The 19,575-nt window shown below is 36.9% G+C and overlaps 1 protein-coding gene across 13 annotated transcripts in view; it reads left to right on the top strand.

Moving 5' to 3' along the window:
• The window catches only part of CHRM3 (cholinergic receptor muscarinic 3), a 552,731-nt gene that overhangs the window by 145,663 nt on the left and 387,493 nt on the right, over positions 1–19,575 (top strand). For 12 of the 13 annotated variants that reach the window (XR_007515294.1, XR_007515293.1, XR_007515291.1 and 9 more), the window contains exon 2: positions 9,871–9,978. The gene's annotated coding sequence lies outside the window, so the exon portion shown is untranslated. Of the gene's footprint in view, positions 1–9,870; positions 9,983–19,575 lie in introns of all 13 variants that reach the window. The other variant, XM_049868507.1, reaches the window with a different exon arrangement.

Below are 19,575 nucleotides of genomic sequence, written 5' to 3'. Positions count from 1 at the left end.
TCCGTCTCGTTGAGGGTCTTCCTCTTTTTCACTGTTTTGGTCTACTTCACCAAGCTTAATGTCCTCCAGTGAATGGTCCCTGGTATCATTAGCATGTTTCAAATGGCTGAGGTAGTTATAGATTGATTGCCAATTTTGTTACAGTTTGGAAAAGAAATATCTCTTAACTCCGCAGTGTAGACATCTAGTCTAGTGACAATTGTGCTTCTCTTGTTGTCTTTCTCTTTTTTTATCATGGTCTTTGGTAGTAATTATGGTCCCTCCTAATCTTAAGGTTCAGAAATTAATTCCATATTTTCCTAAGTATTTATTCGATTGCTTTTATTTTGAGAATGTTTAATCCAGTAGCTCTATAATTGGGAATTACCCCCTGAAGGGTAACAATTCAGTCCCCCAAACTCCTCCTGTTTCCCCCTGTAGACCCCATACCCACATCCTGATGTCTTACAGGAGCACCGTCTATGATGTTACACTAGTTCTGCATTTATACGAAGTTCTACTCCAGGGAATCTTCCATTTGTTCATAAAAGTGTCAGACAGATTAAGGTTTGATTCCTACCTTTGCCTACTCACTGGCTATTTGGCTTTGAAATTTAATCTATAGAAACCTTGGTTTCTGTGAAGTGAGGATAATAATCACCATTTTGGAAGACTGTGAAAACGTGACGATGCAGTCATGAAAATTCTTGGCACGTTGGTAGGCACGTGAGCAATGGTCTCTGAGGAGAAAGAAGCAGAAAAGGATGAGATGGAGAAGAGGGAGAAGCAGAAGGAAGAGAAAGAAAAAGAAAGAGAAGCAGCAAAAGCGTGCAGTGACTCTAGTGAACGATAGTGTGGGTTAGCCTTTCTGGAGTGTTCCCCCCCCCCATTGCACCGTTACTGTAGACATGATTCTTATTGTTAGTGTGATAATGACAAAGCATGATGAGAGTTTCTGTGAAAGTTTTTTTTTTTTTCCCCAAAAATTTTTCAAGAAGATTCCAATAGAAGCGGCTTCCCACTTTCTCTGGATTGGCCCTTTGCCTAACTATTCACCTGCTTTCTGCATTAGCTTACCTCCCCTGTGCCGCTCGTCAAGGAGCTTGACTCCATCTGTACTGTCGTGACAGCTCTGGTTCATAAGAGAGAGGGTCAGCTACTCCCTGCCAAATGGATGTTTCAGCCCAATTAGACAATCTCAGAGTTAGACTTAAAGTTTAAATAGGTTTGGAGGCTTCTGTCTGTATTTTGTAAATGGAAAAAAAAAAAAATCCACTGATTTTCATCTAGTTAATTTAACTGGCCTTAAGAGTAATTGGAACACCAGGACAACAAACGTGGAACATGGAAGTTAATTTTCAGTGCAACTGGTCTTTAAAGTTTAACAGCCAATAAATATAAATACAAGTGATGGTTGCTTCATTACAAATGTAAATATATGTATAAACTTACCCAGGGGCTATTTAAAACAAACTTAAAAGTATACTCCTACCTTCATTATGCCTAAGCATTTTTCGCCAAGGCTAGCTTTCTCTTTGATTTATTATTTCCTATCTTACTACTGTGGAAACCCTGGTGGTGTAGTGGTTAAGAGCTACTGCTGTTAACCAAAAGGTTGGCAGTTCAAATCTGCCAGGTGCTCCTTGGAAACTATGGGGGAATTCTACTCTGTCCTAACCATGAGTTGGAATCGACTCGATGGGAACGGGTTTGTTTTTTTTTTTGTTTTGTTTTGTTTTGTTTAGCTTTCTACTGTGGCACAGTGGTTGGTTAAGCATTCCACTGCTAAACCAAGAGACTGGAAGTTTGAATCTACCAGCTGCTCCTCAGAAACCCTGTGGAGCAGTTCTACTCTGTCTCATAGGGTGGCTATGAGTTCGAGTCACCTCCACGGCAATGGGTTTGGTTTGGTTTTGGTTTACCTTACCAAGTGGCTATCAGATATTGGTACCAAAATCGTTATCCCTGGGTGGAGCAAACTGTTAACTGACTCAGCTGCAAAGCAAAAGGTTGGAGGCTCAAGACTATCAGAGATGCTTTGGAAGAAAGGCCTGGTGGTTTACTTCCAAAAATTTCGCATTGAGAACCCTGTGGAGCACACACTTGGGGGCGGCATGAGTCAGAATCTACTCAATAGTAGCTGGCAGTGGTAATGAAAAATAACTTTATGAACTTAAAAGAGAAAAGAAATATTTTTCAGGTAACCCTTTAAATTATGGAAAACCTAGCTAAAATGTGCATTTTCACCCAGAATACCACCATTTGCCCCAGGCCTAGTCATTGGTATGCTGAAACCATGGATATTTCAGGTATGAAAGTGGATGTAGCCCTCGTAGGGAAGAAAAGCCACCCACTGACGCTGAAGGAGCTGCTCCTGATTCCCTGGTAATTGGGTTTGATAGCCATCAAATCAAGGTCGCTTTTCTGTACCTTCTTTGGCAGAAGATGCTTTTGATTAAACAGAATCCTTTCCATTCTTTGTGCCTTTGTTCTGTTATAGTGGGATGAGAATAAGAGAACATCAGCTGCTTTATGTGTCAGGTGCACTGGCTACAACCACCTTCAGATGAAAGCCTGAAGCTAAGATGAGCTGGAGACCCTCTACCAGGGGTAGCTCGAGGGTTATTATCTGAGCACAAATCAACGCATTTTTGAGTCTCAATTGTTGCTCTTGTCAAATATTCTTATGCTTTTTGGTTAATAACATTTGTCCCTTTTCCCTTTGTGCTTCTGATAAAATAGCTCACTCACTCTCTTTTTTTTCGTCTCTTTCCCAATTCTTAATTGTCATTGTGTCAATTCCCAGGAGTCGCTAGGTGGTGCAAAGGATTACTAAGCACTTGACTACTAACTGAAAGGTTGGTGGTTTGAACCCACCCAGAAGCACCTCAGAAGACAGGCCTGGAGATCTGTTTCTGAAAAGTTATAGCCTTGAAAACCCCATGGAGCACAGTTCTACTCTGACACACATGGAGTTGCCATGAGTCGCAATTGAGTCAAGAGCAACTGGTTAGTTTTGGCTAGTTCAGCACTGTATGTGTGTGTGTGTGGATGATGAAATAAATTTCTTTTCAGCATAAGTTAACTCTTTTCATTTTGACAAAATGTTAACATAATATTTTACCTTCTGGCTCAGGAGTTTACATCATAGCGTGTTAATTGCTTTTGCGAATTGGGAAACATTACCATAAACTCTATTTTAATTGAAGTAGATGATTTAAATGACTCTACTTCAAAGAAAAAACTTCACTTTCATAATTCTTTTTTTTTTTTAATTTGCCTGTAAATGCTTTCAATCCCAACAGCAAAATAAATAAATAGACAAACAGCTGTTGCCAAAACAACAGTAATGTATTATCTTGCACAGAGAAGAACTGAGATTTCAAATGTGAAGAAGGTCTGGGACGTTAGCACCCCTGTTAGAAATTTACACACATTATCTGTTGGGTTTTTTTTAAATGTAAATTTTAAGTCATGCAAATTTGCACTCTCAAAAAAAAAAAAAATTCAAATGTAACCATAATAACACAACTGTCTCCTAATTTTAATGTTCTATGTATAAAATTGTAATTTTAATTAGCCTGTACATAATACACTCTGTACTTTTAGAAACCAAAAACCAAACCCATTGCCTTCAAGTCAGTTCTGACTCCTAGCAACCCTATGGACATAGTAGAACTGCCCCATATGGTTTCTAAGGAGCTGCTGGTGGATTTGAACTGCTGACCTTTTGCTTCTTTATGTCAGCATAACTTCCATACTTATGATAGCAATAAAGCATTGTATACATTTAACAGTTTAACTTTCTGGGAGGTAAACTGTTTCCTTTTTGTTGGGTTATGGCATTAATAGCAGTATAACAACTACCATTTATTGACCGTTTTCATAATAGATGCTGCTGTTAAGAGCATCTTTCAACAAAGTGGAGAACAAGCTTAGTTTGTTACATGGAAATGCAAAGACTTTAGAATTTGATATACTTAGATTTCTATTGTTTGTGGGACTTTACTCAAGGGGGGAAAAAAACTATTGTTTCCTCATCTTCAATGTCTTCCTCTGAAAAAAATAATAGTAGCTGATTTAGAGGTTGAATCTACCACTGAGTCTGGCACATAGTAGGTGTTCAAGAAATGGTGGAAGGTTGTTACTAGGAACTAGTTCTAAAGTTGACTTAACCCAAATCTGCAAAGTGCAGAGTTTTATACTAATTGGTGCATATTTCTCAATGGATATTTGATATAATTAAATGGTTGATGCCACCAAACAATAAGTGCTAATTTTTTGTGTACCAAACCCTGACTAATTATTTCTTTTATTCTTCATTTATTCTTTCAACAAATATTGAAGAGCCTGTTGTGCATCAGTCAAACAATTCCGAAGCACTGTTAGACCCCGGTTCGCAATAGGTTTGAAGGAGGTGCCATCTATTTGTACCACCAGTTCCCTCGCTTTTTCACAGATTCAACAAGAGCCAAATGACTCCTGTGCAGTGTCCACTGCTAGGCCACTGAATAGGCAGATACAAATATGTGTGTGAGCATGTGTGTGTCTGGGTGGTGTGTATATTGATGAACTTATTGGCCACATATCGATGAACTTAATATATCATGTCGTATCATATTACATCATATAAATGACCAAGATGGCACCTTCTGGAAAGACAGACATGTAAAATAGATAATAATACAATATGATGTATTGTAATACGATTATTCACCAAGTGTTGTGGCTGAATACTTCTGCCCAAGGATTAAAGATGGTTACAGAATTTACTTCTAAAATGTTTTGTTTCAAATGAATACCAGTTACTTTATCAGTTAAATGGAGAAGGGTCCAAAGTTAAAAGGTATAGTCTACCCAGAGAAAACAGAAGGTACCAAGTGAAGTATAAAAGCTTGGGAAAAATCTGCAGACCTGGCAACCATGTCTCTACCAAACAAACCAAACTTACTGCTGTCAAGTGGATTCCGGTTCATATAGACCCCATAAGGTTTCCAAGGCTGTCAATCTTTATGGAAGCTGCCTGCTGCATCTTTCTCCCAAGGGCTGCTGGTAGTTTTGAACCAACCAACCATTTGGTTAGCAGCCGCTTTGAAACCACTGCACCACCTGGGTTCACCATGCCTATAGCTGTAAGAACTATGGTTCGTGTATTAGCGTTTGCAGATGAGCATGAGAAACTAAGCTGGGGCCAAACCTGAAACCTGATAGGAAATCCCTAAGGCTTGAAGACCTTCTTCTGAGAAATCAGCTGTTTAAAACCCTGTGGAGCACAGTTCTACCCTAACACACATGGAGTCACCATGAATTGGAATCAACTCAAAGGCAACTGGTTTTGCTTTGGTGTTATGTGACAGTCAGTATGCTATGGATTCCATGCATATTTTGTCGGGTAACTTTCAAAATAATCTTATTTTTGAGGTGATAAAAATGAAGCTTGAATAGTAAGTAACTTGTCTAGGGTCATGAAGCAAGAAAATGGTGATGTTGGTGTTCAGAGCCAAGCCTTCTGGATCAAAACCCATTTTCTTTTCACCAAGATGCAGTTAATAGTTAATGAGAAACCCCTTGAGTGCCTCTTTGTCTGTTTGGGTTTAATTAATTTCTCTGATTTGAAGATAAATCTTTGGGATTTCATGCTGTGTTGTCTCTAATTTTATTGAGATCACAAAGCTCCTGTTACACACAAAAAATTTTTTTTTTTTTTTTTTTTTTACAGCTTGCCTTAATTTCCTCTGATGTCTTTCAAACATAAACCTTCCTCACCATCAAGAAGGCTAAGCTTCCCTGTGTTATGGAGCGGATTCTTTTTTGTAGCTTGCATGCTTTGTTTTGTTTTACTTCTTCACCTTTTTATTCGTCCTTAAATACCTCCTACTATTTGTCCTTCAGTGGGTGGATGTAGTCTCATTTAACCCCCTTGGGGTTGTTCTGTTTGTTCTTACAATTTTTTCTGGAGGCTGGCGCATACAGGGAAAAAGAGACCTGGAGATTTCCTTCAAGAGGACTTCATCCTGGCTGATTGGAAATGGCTCTATCCTGGTGGTCAGTTTTCTCCATTTATCCTCATTGATCAAATCTGCTGCCAGATTCAGAATGTGGCTGAGTCTGCCCTCCTTTCTGGTGCCCCTTCCAGGGAAAAGCCCCACTGCCCTAGAGGAAGCTCCTACCCTACTCAGTGTAACTCCTGTATGGCCCCTGAGGCTTTTGATCCTCTGTAGGGGGTCCACATGATTCCAGCCTGCCCTGAAGCACTTATCCTTCCTCAACCACTGTGCCCTCCAAATCACCAGCTACAGGTTCTCTAGACCCGGGGTCAGCAAAGGGTTTCTGTAAAGGGTCAGATAGTAAATATTTTAGGCTGTTTGGGTCATTTGGAGAGCCATGATGGCACAGAGGTTAAAAGCTAAGGCTGATGACCAAAAGGTTGGCAGTTCAAATCCACTAGCCACTCCTTGGAAACTCCATGAGGCAGGTCTACTCTGTCCTACAGGGTCACTATGAGTCAGAATCAACTTGGTGGCAGTGGGTTTGTTTTTTTTGCGGGGGTCATATGATGTTGTCACAGCTACTCAATTCCCCCTTTATAGCCTGAAAGCATCGATAAACAATACGTAAATGAGTGGATGCTGCTGTGTTATAGAGCCCTGAAGTTTGAATTTCATATAACTTACACGTGTCATAAAACATTATTTTTCATTTCTTTCTTTCCAACCGCTTGAAAATGTAAAAACCATTTGTAGCTAACACGCTGTACAAAAACAGCAGTGGGCTGTAGTTGATCTAAATTCATCTGACTTCTAACTAGTGTATACTGTTTTTTTAAATTAATGTATTTGAGCTTTATTCACATGGTTTTTTAGATTATTATTTCTACTCTATCCTCCTGAGATTGCTACAAACAGAAAGAAACCTTTGGCAGTAAATTAAAGAATTGACAAAAAAAAAAGTGTGATTTAGGTAAAAAAGAAAAAAACATGTATACATATATGCCAATGCCTACTTCTTTATTTTTATTGTGCTTTAAGTGAAAGCTTACAATTCAAGTCAGTCTCTCATACAAAAATTTGTATACACCTTGCTATGTACTCCTAGTTGCTCTCCCCCTAATGAGACAGCATACTCCTTCTTTCCACCCTGTATTCCCGTATCCATTTAGCCAGCTCCTGCCCCTGCCCCTGCCTTCTCATCTCGCCTCCAGACAGGAGTTGCCCACATAGTCTCATGTGTCCACTTGAGCCAAGAAGCTCACTCCTCACCAGTATCATTTTCTATCCTATAGTCCAGTCCAATCCCTGTTTGAAGAATTGGCTTTGGGAGTGGTTCCAGTCTTGAGCCAAAAGAAGGTCTAGGGACCATGACCTCTGGGGTCCCTCTAGTTTCAGTCAGACCTGAAACTAAAACGTCTGGTCTTTTTACAAGAATTTGAGGTCTACATCCCACTGCTCTTCTGCTCCTTCAGGGATTCTCTGTTGTGTTCCCTGTCACGGCAGTCATTGGTTGTAGCCGGGCACCATCTAGTTCTTCTGATCTCAGGCTGATGTAGTCTCTGATTTATGTGGCCCTTTCTCTTGGGCTCATGTTTACCTTGTGTCTTTGGTGTACTTCATTTTCCTTTGTTCCAGGTGGGTTGAGACCAGTTGATGTATCTTAGATGGCCACTTGCTAGTGTTTAGGACCCCAGATACCACTCACCAAAGTGGGATGCAAAATGTTTTCTTAATAGATTTTATTATGCCAATTGACCTAGGTGTCCCCTGAAACTATGATCCTTAAACCCTTGCCCCTGCTACTCTGGCCTTCAAAGCATTCGGTTTGTTCGGGAAACTTCTTTGCTTTTGGTTTAGTCCAGTTGTGCTGGCCTCTCCTGTATTGTGTGTTGTCTTTCCATTCACCTAAAATAGTTCTTGTCTACCATCTAATTAGTGGATACCCCTCTCCCTTCCTCCCTCCCCACCTTCTTAACCATCAAAGAATATTTTCTTCTGTGTTTAAACTATTTCTTGAGTTCTTATAATAGTGGTCTCATACAATATTTGTTATTAACTTGTGTTTTTGAAATTTCTCATGTATTTATTGTTTTAGTGAAAAATTATATTTAATAATAGAAATAGAAGAATTATAACATCATCTTAATGAATATTCAGCCTGTTAAAGAATTCTCAGATTTGAAATGCTTATCTAAGTTTTTTTTTTTTTTTTTTTAATTTCTAAAGGGTATTTTTAAAACATGGAACTGTACAAAGTTCATATATAGCTTGGCACATAATAGAAAACACTTCAAGATGATTATTTAAAAAATAAGGTATTTCAAGAAGAACAGTACAAGGTCAACATAGTCCAGTGAACAAATTTTTGTAATTTAACATTGGTTTGAAGTAAATCTGTTAATTTTTCTCAACACTGGATACCCTTTAAAAATATATATAAAGAGTAGCAATTCCTTTTTTCATGTGAACTAAATGGTGTTTATAGTATTTACGGCATATGTGGGTTCCATCCATTTAACGTTCTTGTCTGTTTGTTTCTCCCTACATGCCAGGGCTTATTTATGTTGTCTACCATCTCTGCCTTTGTTAACTGTTTGCTACTAATATACATTGGGAATCCCTGGGTGGTGTAGTTAAGCACTCAGCTGTTAACTGAAGGTTTTCCAAGTACCTAGAAATGCTTGGAAAAAAAGGCTGGCAATCTACTTTCCAAAGATCATAGCCACTGAAAACCCCATGGAACACACTTCTACTCTGACATCCATGGGATCACCAGAGTCAGAAATGACTCAAGAGCAACTGGGTTTTTTTTTTTTTTTTTAGCATACATTAAGCTATACTTTTAAAATTGATGCATATATATAAGCAGTTATTTGTAGAATACCAAAAGGGGTATAAAAAAGAAAAAAAATGCTCATAATGTCATCATAATGTCAAATTAGTGTTATTGCTGTAACACATTTCCTTCCCATCTTTTCTGCCTAGTATTACTTTTTAAAGTATATTTTAATTTACTTCATCATGTATATTTTTTTAAGAAATGAGATTCTTTTGTTGACATTTTTAACATTTATAAAGTCAATAAAATATGAATATCTAGAACAACAAATATTTTATATACTGATATTTATTTAATGAATTAATGACATAACTTACATAAGTTTAACATAATAGATTTTTGTTATAAATAATGCTGCAGAAAAATGTGTTCAGATAAATACTTACTTGTAATTTTAAATATTTCATATCGATAAATTCCTAGAAGAATTACTGTGTCAAAGGATATTTGTTATTTATTTTTTTAAATTTCTCGTTAATAGACTTATAACCTTTTAGAAATGTTATACCAGTTTACTACTAAATTAACTTCTTATTTAGACTTAATCCACAATTACTGGATATGTAGTGTCTTCCTAGCACTGTAGTAAGTGTTCTGTAGAAAACAGGAGGGTATAGTGGTCCAGTGGTAGAATTCTTGCCTTCCGTTCAGGAGACCCGGGTTTGGTTCCCAGTTGAGTAACCTCTTAGTTACACAGCACAGCTACCACTTATCTGTCAGTGGAGGCTTGCATGTTGGTATATGACAGATTTCAGCAGAGTTTACAGACTAAGTAGGACTAGGAAGAAACCCTTGGTGACCTAATTCTGAAAATTGGGAAGTGAAAATCCTACAGATCACGACGGTCTGATCCCATTGTGCTTAGGGTTGTAATGAGTCGGGGGCTGACTGGACAGTGGCTAACAACAAAAAACACGCGTAAAATAAGGTCTTTTCATTGGATTGCTTGTCAAATACCTTTTTTTTTTTTTTAATGCTACATATTGGAAAGATACTTTTCTGTGAATGATATTATGCAATATTTACTGACTGATTTTGTCATTTTCTTATGTTTCTATGTAGATATGGACGGTGATGGCACATATTTTGGTTATGAGTTGCTCCATGGACTGTGGATTGAATGAACTCTACCCATCCCCACATAATGTACAGCACCCCGGCTCTTCACTAGTAGGTATTTTTACTCAATACCGTTTACACAGTTGTGATTTTTAATATGATATGCATTAATAGTGGAAAATATGCAAAATATATGTGTTCATATTGCTGGTATGATCTATGACTAGATTTAGGGTGTTTAAATTGAAAAATATAGGACCACATTGAAAGATATCTACTTATGTACCAGTATGTATATTAGTATCATAGTATATATGTATCTACATAAACAGATTTAAGAATTAGAGAATTTTTCCTCTCTTTAAACTGAAAAAAAGCCATCTTCTAGTTCTTTAATATCATATAGGTAAGATTTTAATATAAGCTTAAAGTGTTTACCTAGCTTAATATTTTAAAGCAGTTTAATCTTACTCTAGTTTTATCCAACAGGGTATCTGCTGTACTTCTGCTTACACATATATCATATAGGTGTTTGACATATTATTCAAAAGATATAATATTTATGGTATCATGGAAAGAGAATTATAGCCAGTGTCAAGAAACCCTACTTCCTGCTCAAAAATATATTATCTAACTAGTCCCTCAGCCTCTAAGCTTCAGTTTCCTAACGTGAAGCATGAGAGGAATAATTTCTGCCTTGTCTGGTTCGTAGAAATACTTTGAAGGTCATAAGTTAGTTAATGTGAAATTATTAATTAACTGTAAAATCCTATAAAAATAGATGGTTGACTAATAAGTGGTTGACTAATGCTATAAGCAGGGAGCTGCAAAGAAGTTGTGACCATAATTTTCTTTTTAATAATAAAAGTCATCTAATATATGATATTGACCTATGAGCAAAATGATAAAATCATACTTAATTTTAATTCATGACCTAAGTTAAATTCATGTATTTGAGAAATTATATTTAAATAAAATATGAGAAAACACCTCTTTTAATCATGCATACTGGCACACATCATTCTAAGATTTAGGTTTTTTCCTGTGCTGTCCGGCATGATTACTCTTTTAGTAGATATTATTTATTAGCTATTTACACTTGGAGACGAAAAGACACATTATATACTTCTCTATGTATAATGTCAGGATACTGAGGGAACAATGTAGAAGTTAGATCAGAACATTACTCATTCCATTTATTATAAAATTTAATTCATTTGTGTACTCAAATCTCTTTAATATCTTATAAGACCATTCTCTTTATCTGCCAGAATACAACTAGCCAGATTACATAAAAGACCAAAAACAAAAATCTTAGCAAATATATTCAATAACATTGAGAGATTTTTCCACTAAATTAAACAAGTTATTATATAACCAGGCCAACTGAATGAAATTGGTTTGCAGATTCTTTTCAAGAGATTAGATAATGATTTTCATTGACGAGGTGATATTTTATTGCACAAATAAAATGTTTTCATAGAAATGAAATAAAGTATATTGGCTTGTTAATATTGCAGCATAGTGCTTAAGTATATAGGGTCTGGAGTCTCACTGCCTGAGGTTATAACACATTTCCACTATTTTCCATTTTTGCTACAGTGGACAGGTCATTTAACCTCTCTGTGCCTTCGTTTGCACATCTGTAAAATGGGGCTAATATTAAGAGGGCTGTACTCAGTGTGGATTACATGAGTCAATACAACTGACTGCTTAGGAGCACTGTGTGACAGTAAATGATTATTATTATTCACTGGGTAAGAATGAGATCATGGTGATGAGCACAGATTTTCGAGTCAGAAGTCCCTGGGTTCAAAAACCATTTACTAACTAACTGTGGGACCTAAAGTAAGTTCCTGAACCTTTTAAGTCTCAATTACTGGGAAGTAAATAACTATTATATACCCCATACTGCTTTTGTTAGGGTGGCTTAACACAGCATCTGTGCAATGAATGGTTAGCTATCATTTTGAATTGAATTGGAAAGATATAATCACAAATTATTTTGTAGTTCGATTTTAATGTAAGCAAGAGATTCCTTGAATCTTAAAATGCCCTTGTAGTGTGTTATACCTAGGGGACTTTTGGAAATGTGCCCAATTAAAAGATTTAGTTTTGTTAGATCCAGAATTTAAAAAAAGACAAATAACTTAAGTTACAAAATACAGACATACCTTGAATAGAATGTCCTGATTAAAAAAACAGAAATGTCAAAAATCTATTGGCTTTTTAAGCCTATCAGGAAATATAGTATCCAACTTTATTTTGCTATGAAGATTGGGTTGTTACCATTTAAAAAAAAAAAAAAAGACTTTTGTTAAGAATAGAAAAGGAAAAAGAAGAAGGGAGGCGGAAGTGTACACTATGTGTTACATTGTTGGAGAGAATGGGCTTGAATTTCCATTTTTGTAATTATGCATCCTAAATCATGTTGTATACTTGTTATGAACTTAAGGTCTTGTCCTTTGGGATTGTATTGGACAAAATTCAGTGGTTATATTGGGTGGAGTTTTGCAAATGAGTCATAATTTGTTCCCAAGGTGGGAGGTACTGATAACTTGGGGCAATAACCTGAGACAAAAGGGTGAATTCATGGCCTATGTCCAGCTCTCTAGTTTGGCCTACTGCATGGTTCATGTGTATCATTGAAACCAGAAAGCTAAGACTAGCTCACTCACCTGTTAATTATAAACCATCTGAAAAAAAATGACAGTGTTTAATTTTGCCTATCTATTTGTCCATACATAATTAGTATCCAGAGAGTCTTTCACATGTAAGCGTAATCTGACTTGCTAATAGTTTAGATTATAATCTTATCTAATGCCACTGAATGTGATCAAACATGCCAGGGTCATGAAGATGGCACAGGACCAGGCAACACAAAAAAACTGTGTAAAGCTATGTTCAAAACATTTCATCCTTTTTGAGAAGCCACATAAACCAGGTATTCCCATCAGCCTGAGACCAGAAGAACTAGATGGTGCCCAGCTAACACCAGTGACTGCCCTGACAGGGAACACAGCAGAATCCCTGACGGAGCAGGAGAAAAGTGGGATGCAGAAGTCAAATTCTAGTAAAAAAAAACCAGACTTAATGGTCTGACTGAGACTGGAGGAACCCCAGAAGACGTGGCCTCAGGACTCTCTGCTAACCCAGAACTGAAACCATTCCTGAAGCCAACTCTTCAGATAAAGAATAGACTGGTCTATAAGACAAAAAATTATAGTCATGAAGAGCGTGCTTAGTTCAAGTAGATACATGAGACTAAATGGGCAGCTCCTGTCCGGAGTCAAGATGAGAGGGCAGAAGGGGATAGGAGCTGACTGAATGGACGTGTGAAATCAGGGTAGAAAGGAGGAATGTGCAGTCACATTATAGGGATGGCAACTAGGTCACATAACAGTGTGTGTATAAATGTTTGTATGAGAAACTAACTTGAGCTGTAAACTTATAAAGCACAATTTGAAAAACAAAAAACACTTCATCCTTTTGGGAGTATTCTAATTTATCAATGCAAAGACTGCTTAAATTTAATTCCTGGTAAAATCTGGAGTTAAAAGACACAGGAGTTGTCATTGCTTAGAGCTTAGAAATCATTATTATACACATACTTTTTCTACACATACGGTTACTATATCAGGTATTGTGCAGATATTATCTTCTTCAATCCCTAAAATAATCTGCAAAGTAGGTATTACATGGTTTACAAATGAGGAAATAGGCTTAGAAAGGTTAAATAAACTAATAAAACTAGCAAGTGTAGGTAATTGGTTCAGCCTCGGCAAGCTTTGGCATTTTAACATGTAAAATAAAGATAATAATGTCTGTCCGGTGGAAGTCCAGTCCCTGATAGCCTTCCCTTAGCTAACACTATCACGCCATTTTCACTTGGCTTGTCCCTTCAGTGATTTCTGCATCTACATACCCACGCAAAAGAGAAATATCTACAGACAGATTGACGTCAGGAAATAAGCAGCCGTAGAGGTGTTACTGTAGAGACCGCAATGAAAGATGGTGAATGTCCTTAGGTTCCAGCATAGCACAGACTTAAGCATTAGTTCAGCATTAACAAGGAATAGTGCTACAGAATCCCTGGTCTGCCAGAAACCTTAGGACCCCTTTCTCCTGATATACATTCCACCTCTTTACCCTAACAGTCCTTCTTACTTTCTAGGCTGCCAAATACAGAGCAATGAATAAGAAATGAACTCTAGAAGAGGGTTGGGTTACCCTTGAGTTGAAGAAGGAAAATTCAAGACAAGGTGTGCAAGACTGAATAACAGCAATAACTAGTATCTATTGAGTGCTTACTGTGCATGGAGAACTGTACATGAGTTTCTTCATTTATTCTCACAATAGCAATTACAATTGTCATTCTTATTCTATACCTAAGGAAACTGAAGACAAGATTAAGCACCTTGTCTGAGGGCACATGTAGGTAGGCTGGCTCCCAAGTGTGTACCTATTGGGTAACACCCTATCCCCCATCCCAGCCGTGACCACATGGAGCATAAACACCATTGCAGGACAAGTTAGGAAAACTGAACAGAAGCACTTAAGGACCTGGATGAAAGAATGGTTCACAGAAGAGGCAACACATCAGAGGGAGTGGTAGGGAGGCTTGCAGGCTAAAAGGACAGTGAATTAGAGGGAGGGGGTTAAGGCTAGAGATCCATCTGTCTGCCTGTTTCATGGGCCTGGTCTCTTGATCTTAGCTTTTTGCACTGAGTTTAATTCAAAGGATGTTAGTATAAACTTCTGCTTGTGGGTATCACAATTGGCAAAAAAAAAAAAAAACTCAGTAGCAGTAAGTACAGCGATATAAATATTTGATAAAGTCTGTAACTAATAAGTGAATTTTGAAAAATTGCAGGCAGACAAACTGAGAGTTTTGTTTTCAATTAGAATAAAGGACGTGAAATGAGAAAGTGACTGTCCCTGTGCAGACAGACATGGAAAGTGCAACAATGAAAAATATTAGACAATGCTTTAATACCAGGATGATTAAAAGAAGAAAACCTAGAGAGGACCAAGACAAAGACATCATGCTTATGTATTTCTAAGAAAGGTTTTCCCTAGGGAAGACAAGATGGAGTAAGAATCTGAACTATATAAATAATTTGATAACTTTTTATGTGTCATATGTGTATACATACACATGTATATTCAGAATTAAGTTATTGTTCCACTGTAGACTCAGCTGGGCTGAACTATTTTTTATTAGTAGTACACAGTTTGTATTTAAGAAACCCTATTGGATACTACAAGGAGTCCATGGATGGTGCGAACAGTTAAGAATTGGCCTACTAACTGAATGGTTGGGAGTTGGAATCTACTCTGAGACACTTCAGAAGAAAATCCTGGTGATCTGCTTCAAAAAGGTCTAAACCAAAACAGAAAAACAAAACCCATTGTTATCAAGTCGATTTCAACTCATGGCAATCCTATGTGTGTAGAGTAGAGCTGCTTGCCCTACGGATTTCAGGGCTGTGACCTTGCGGAAACATATCACTGTCTTCTGAAGTGCCTCTGGGTGGGTTCAAACCACCGACCTTTTGGTTAGTAGTTGAGCACTTAATCGTTTGTATAACCCATGAACTCTTTCTGAAAGGTCACAGACCTGAAAACCCTACAGAGCAGCCCTACTGTGACACACATGGCATTACCATGATTTGGAATTGACTTGATGACAACTGGTTTGTTTGTTTGTTTGTTTTTTGTAGGCCAAAACCTTAAGCATAACATAATCATGGTAAGGAGGACAATATAAGCCTAGGAACACAGTTGTGAATGAGCACATTGTATTGTGGGAAAAGCAAAAGATGAGTTCATAAGCACCCAGTGCCTGCTGAAGAGTGACTGGAAGTAGAATTAAATGAGCTATGAAAGGTTTATATGACCGTGTCTGATTTGTCTGCTACAGATCTCTGCATCTGTGTCAACCAAGCCCCACCTAGATGTGCCCAGTCTTTTCTGAGTGTCATGATGTCATGTCTCTCCACATCCTTGAGTGCCTGATAGGTTTGCTCAAACTCCTACTCTTCTTTCAAAACTCATTTTACATGCTCTCTCCTGCTCTTAAAATTGACTCTTCTTTCGTTGTTTTTTTCTTTTTTTCCCACCTCTGCACTGTATACATTCTTTAAGAAAACTTCGAAGTGTCTTTTAATATGAATAGTAACTTAAAATTGTTGTAACGTAAATCCGTAAAAAGTATAACACAAAATTAAAAAACTGGCAATTTTTAACATACCATGATGTTTATACATTTTTAATATTTTTAGCAAAAGATAAGGGTGGTTTTGAAAATACATAACAGACTCTACTGACTTCCATATTAGTTTATCACTAAAGTACATTATTTTTAGAACAACATTTCAACAATAACGTGAAATCATTTGGCCTCATGTTAACTGAGGGTGGAATAACTTCCCCCGTAGGAGTTGGTAAGAAACAACATGGTTTTTAAGGTTTTTTTATAATCATTATTATTGTTTTGATCAATTTTGCTGAACACTCAAGACCTGAATTCACCATAAACTATTAAAAATTATACATATAAAAGCATGTGTGTGTGTGTGTGTGTGTGTAAAGTCCCTACTATCTATCTGAATTGAGAGAGGTACACAATATGTATGTAAAGTGTAATTAAAAATTGCCATCGATTTGAGCAATTTTTTTAAAAGGTAGAGGCAAAAACAACTGAACCAAAAAAAAAAAAAAAAAATCCTGCTAAGTAAATAAATGAAAATCTAATTATAGAGCCACATGAAATTTTATCTAAAATTTATTTTAGTAGCTGTATGTCACAAGGAGGACTAAAAATTATTTAATTCAAATATTTTTTCTTGAATTTTACCATTTAAATAGGAAAAGCCTCTAAGTCCACTAAACAAGTTTTTAAAGCCTCTGTACTCACCGTTGTTGCTTAGTTTACATCCTCATGTACAGTGACATCAGTAAGAGCCAACTCGTTAGAGTTTTAAGTAGCACGGATTATCTCAGTGATTCCACTCCATAAGTGGGTGTAGATAGGTGAGTGGAAAGCACTGAGCTAATGAAGTCATTTTTAAGAGAGAAAAATGGGCCAACTGTGTTTTCAATGCATGAGGAATTTTAGATTGACATGCACCAAGCAAGGGGGATAATGTCTGATTGAATCACATATCAAGAATATCCATCCACTTCTGTAAGCAGAAATACAATGGAGTAATGTAGTTATTATCACACTACTAAAGCTTTGATACGCTCAGGTAGGTAGAGCAATACAGCAATAACATATTCTTGAAGGAAGTAGGCATTTTTTTATTATTCCCAAAGTAAAACTTGACAAAATACCAGGCTGTTTCCTGATGACAATGTAAGCCTCTGGTTTGTGTACTTAAATATTTAGAATGCCTTGGTGACTATTTCCTAACGTTGTTTTTAGAACTAAATAGCTAAAGAAATTATATTTGTATGCCAAAATTTAATAATAATAATGGATACCGTTTATTTAGCTAGTAAGTGGGCAATGGGGTTACCTCCTCACATCCTCATTTCATCTTCACCACAGCTCTGCAAAGTAGGCGTCATAATCTCCTTTTTAGAAACCAGGGGATATAGGATTGCAATGTGTTGGAATCCACTTGACGACAATGGGTTTGGTTTCTTTTTGGTGTAATGTGTGGTGTACACTACACCCATACTTATATAACCTAAAATGTGTAATGCTGACTTTCAAAGACTAAATTAGAAGATCAGCCTTACCACTATAGGATAAATACATAAATACAGAGACATGCAGTATTTTTGTATGTGCAATCAGGAATTGCTATTAATTTTTAAAATATAATATGCTTCTGATTTTAAGCCATGCTTATTTAATATCCTAAAGAAGAAATAACCTATAAAATTATAATTAAAGATTTCCCCTTCTATGCTGCTGCAGCAACTGATATAAGTAAAAATGAGACTGCACCTAGTTGAGATACAGCCTCAGTAGCAGGTACAAACAGGGTGTCTTTCGGGAGGATGGATTCGCCATTTCTTAAGACTTGACAGTTTATCTGCAGATATCAAATAATGTCTTCCTTTTACGTGTTTTCTGATGTCTTATGTCTTTCACTTTAATGCTGACTGTGAATGCCATAAATTGTGTGTGTGTGTGTCATGTTATTGATCGATGCCATTCAGTGGAGACTAAGATATTTGGTTTCCACAAGTATCTTCTGTGTGCTAGGCACCATGCTAGATGCTTTCACATTAACTCTCTCTTTTCAGCATAAATCAGTTGAAAACAAAGTTAACGATGGAAACATAAATGTCAGAGCAAACAAACCTACGAAGGGGAGACATTTTTGAAGAAGCAGTAGTTTTAAAACCTGCTTTCTAATGAAGCTAAGTGTAATATTTTGAAGTCACTTGACAATTGAGGGTAGTAAATTATTTGAAAATCATGTTTTATATGACTTAACTCTAAATATTTGAAGCAAGGGAACTCAGGTATTTCATTTAAATGAAATGTATTTATTCAACAAATATTTACTGCAGTAGGCCCTGGGTCAGTGAACAAAACAGATAAAGTCCCCGTACTCAGGGACTTTGGTATCTAGGCAGCTGGTTGCGGGGAGGAGGTGGGGGGTGGCGAGAGAAAAAAGGAGGGGGAGTAATGTGTGAGAGTGTGTGTATGTGCATGTCTCTCTATATATGATATACATATATATGTAAATAACATGTATAATTTTAAATAAAAAGCAACTCCTATTTATAGCAAAAGCATAATTATAGATTTCAAAGCTTGAAATTTTGACTCACCAAAACGTCATATATTGATCATTTCCAGGAATGAAAATTCTGATGAAATATTTTGGTCTTTGTTTAAAATGATTCATGTGTTTCCTCTTTTATTTTCCTTCTATCCACTAATAGAATTTGTAGGTGTTCTAGAATCTAAAAGAGAAATCCCCAAGACCACTTTGCACGCCATCAGATTACACCAAGGGTAGTGATTAGGGTACAGAAAACTTGAACGGTATGAGGCCTGGAAGGAAATAAATTGTTACAGTTACTCTGAAAGAAGAGAAGAAAATCCCAAATATTTGGTTCTTTTGTCAAATTTTAAATCCTCTGTATAATAAAACATGGAACAGTTTTAATGCAATAAGTTCCCTGTAACACTCTGATTCCAGCATTTCTTCTGTCTGGTAAATCCTTTCCCTTGACATTGGGGCTTCTTTCTAACTCAATCTGAATATTTTACTCTCTGTATAAATATTTCCCATAGCTACACTCCCTTCACCCTGAGATTAAAACTCAGACACATTATTATCATCACTGTGCTTTCGATGAAGGTTTACTGAACAAAATAGCTTCTCTTTAAACAATTAGTACACATTGTTTTGTGACATTGGTTACCAACCCCAAAATCTGTCAACACTCTCCCTTCTTGAACTTGGGTTCCCTATCACCAGCTTCCTGCCTTCTAGTTCTTGCCTCTAGGCTGGTGTGGCCATTTAGTCTCATTTTGTTTTATGGGCCTGTCTGATCTTTGGCTAAAGGCTGAATCTCAGGATTGACTTCATTACTGAAGCTAAAACGGTGTCTAGGGGGCCATACTCTCTGAGTTTCTGCAGCCTCTGTCAGACCAGTAAGTCTGGTCTTTTTTTTTTGTGAGTTAGAATTTTGTTCTACATTTTTCTCCAGCTGTGTCTGGGACCTTCTATTGTG

This window comes from Elephas maximus, chromosome 24 (assembly GCF_024166365.1).
Source record: "Elephas maximus indicus isolate mEleMax1 chromosome 24, mEleMax1 primary haplotype, whole genome shotgun sequence".
Classification (NCBI taxonomy): Eukaryota; Metazoa; Chordata; class Mammalia; order Proboscidea; family Elephantidae; genus Elephas; species Elephas maximus.
Note: the sequence above shows the minus strand (reverse complement) of the source record. Positions and strands in the feature narration are given on the sequence as shown.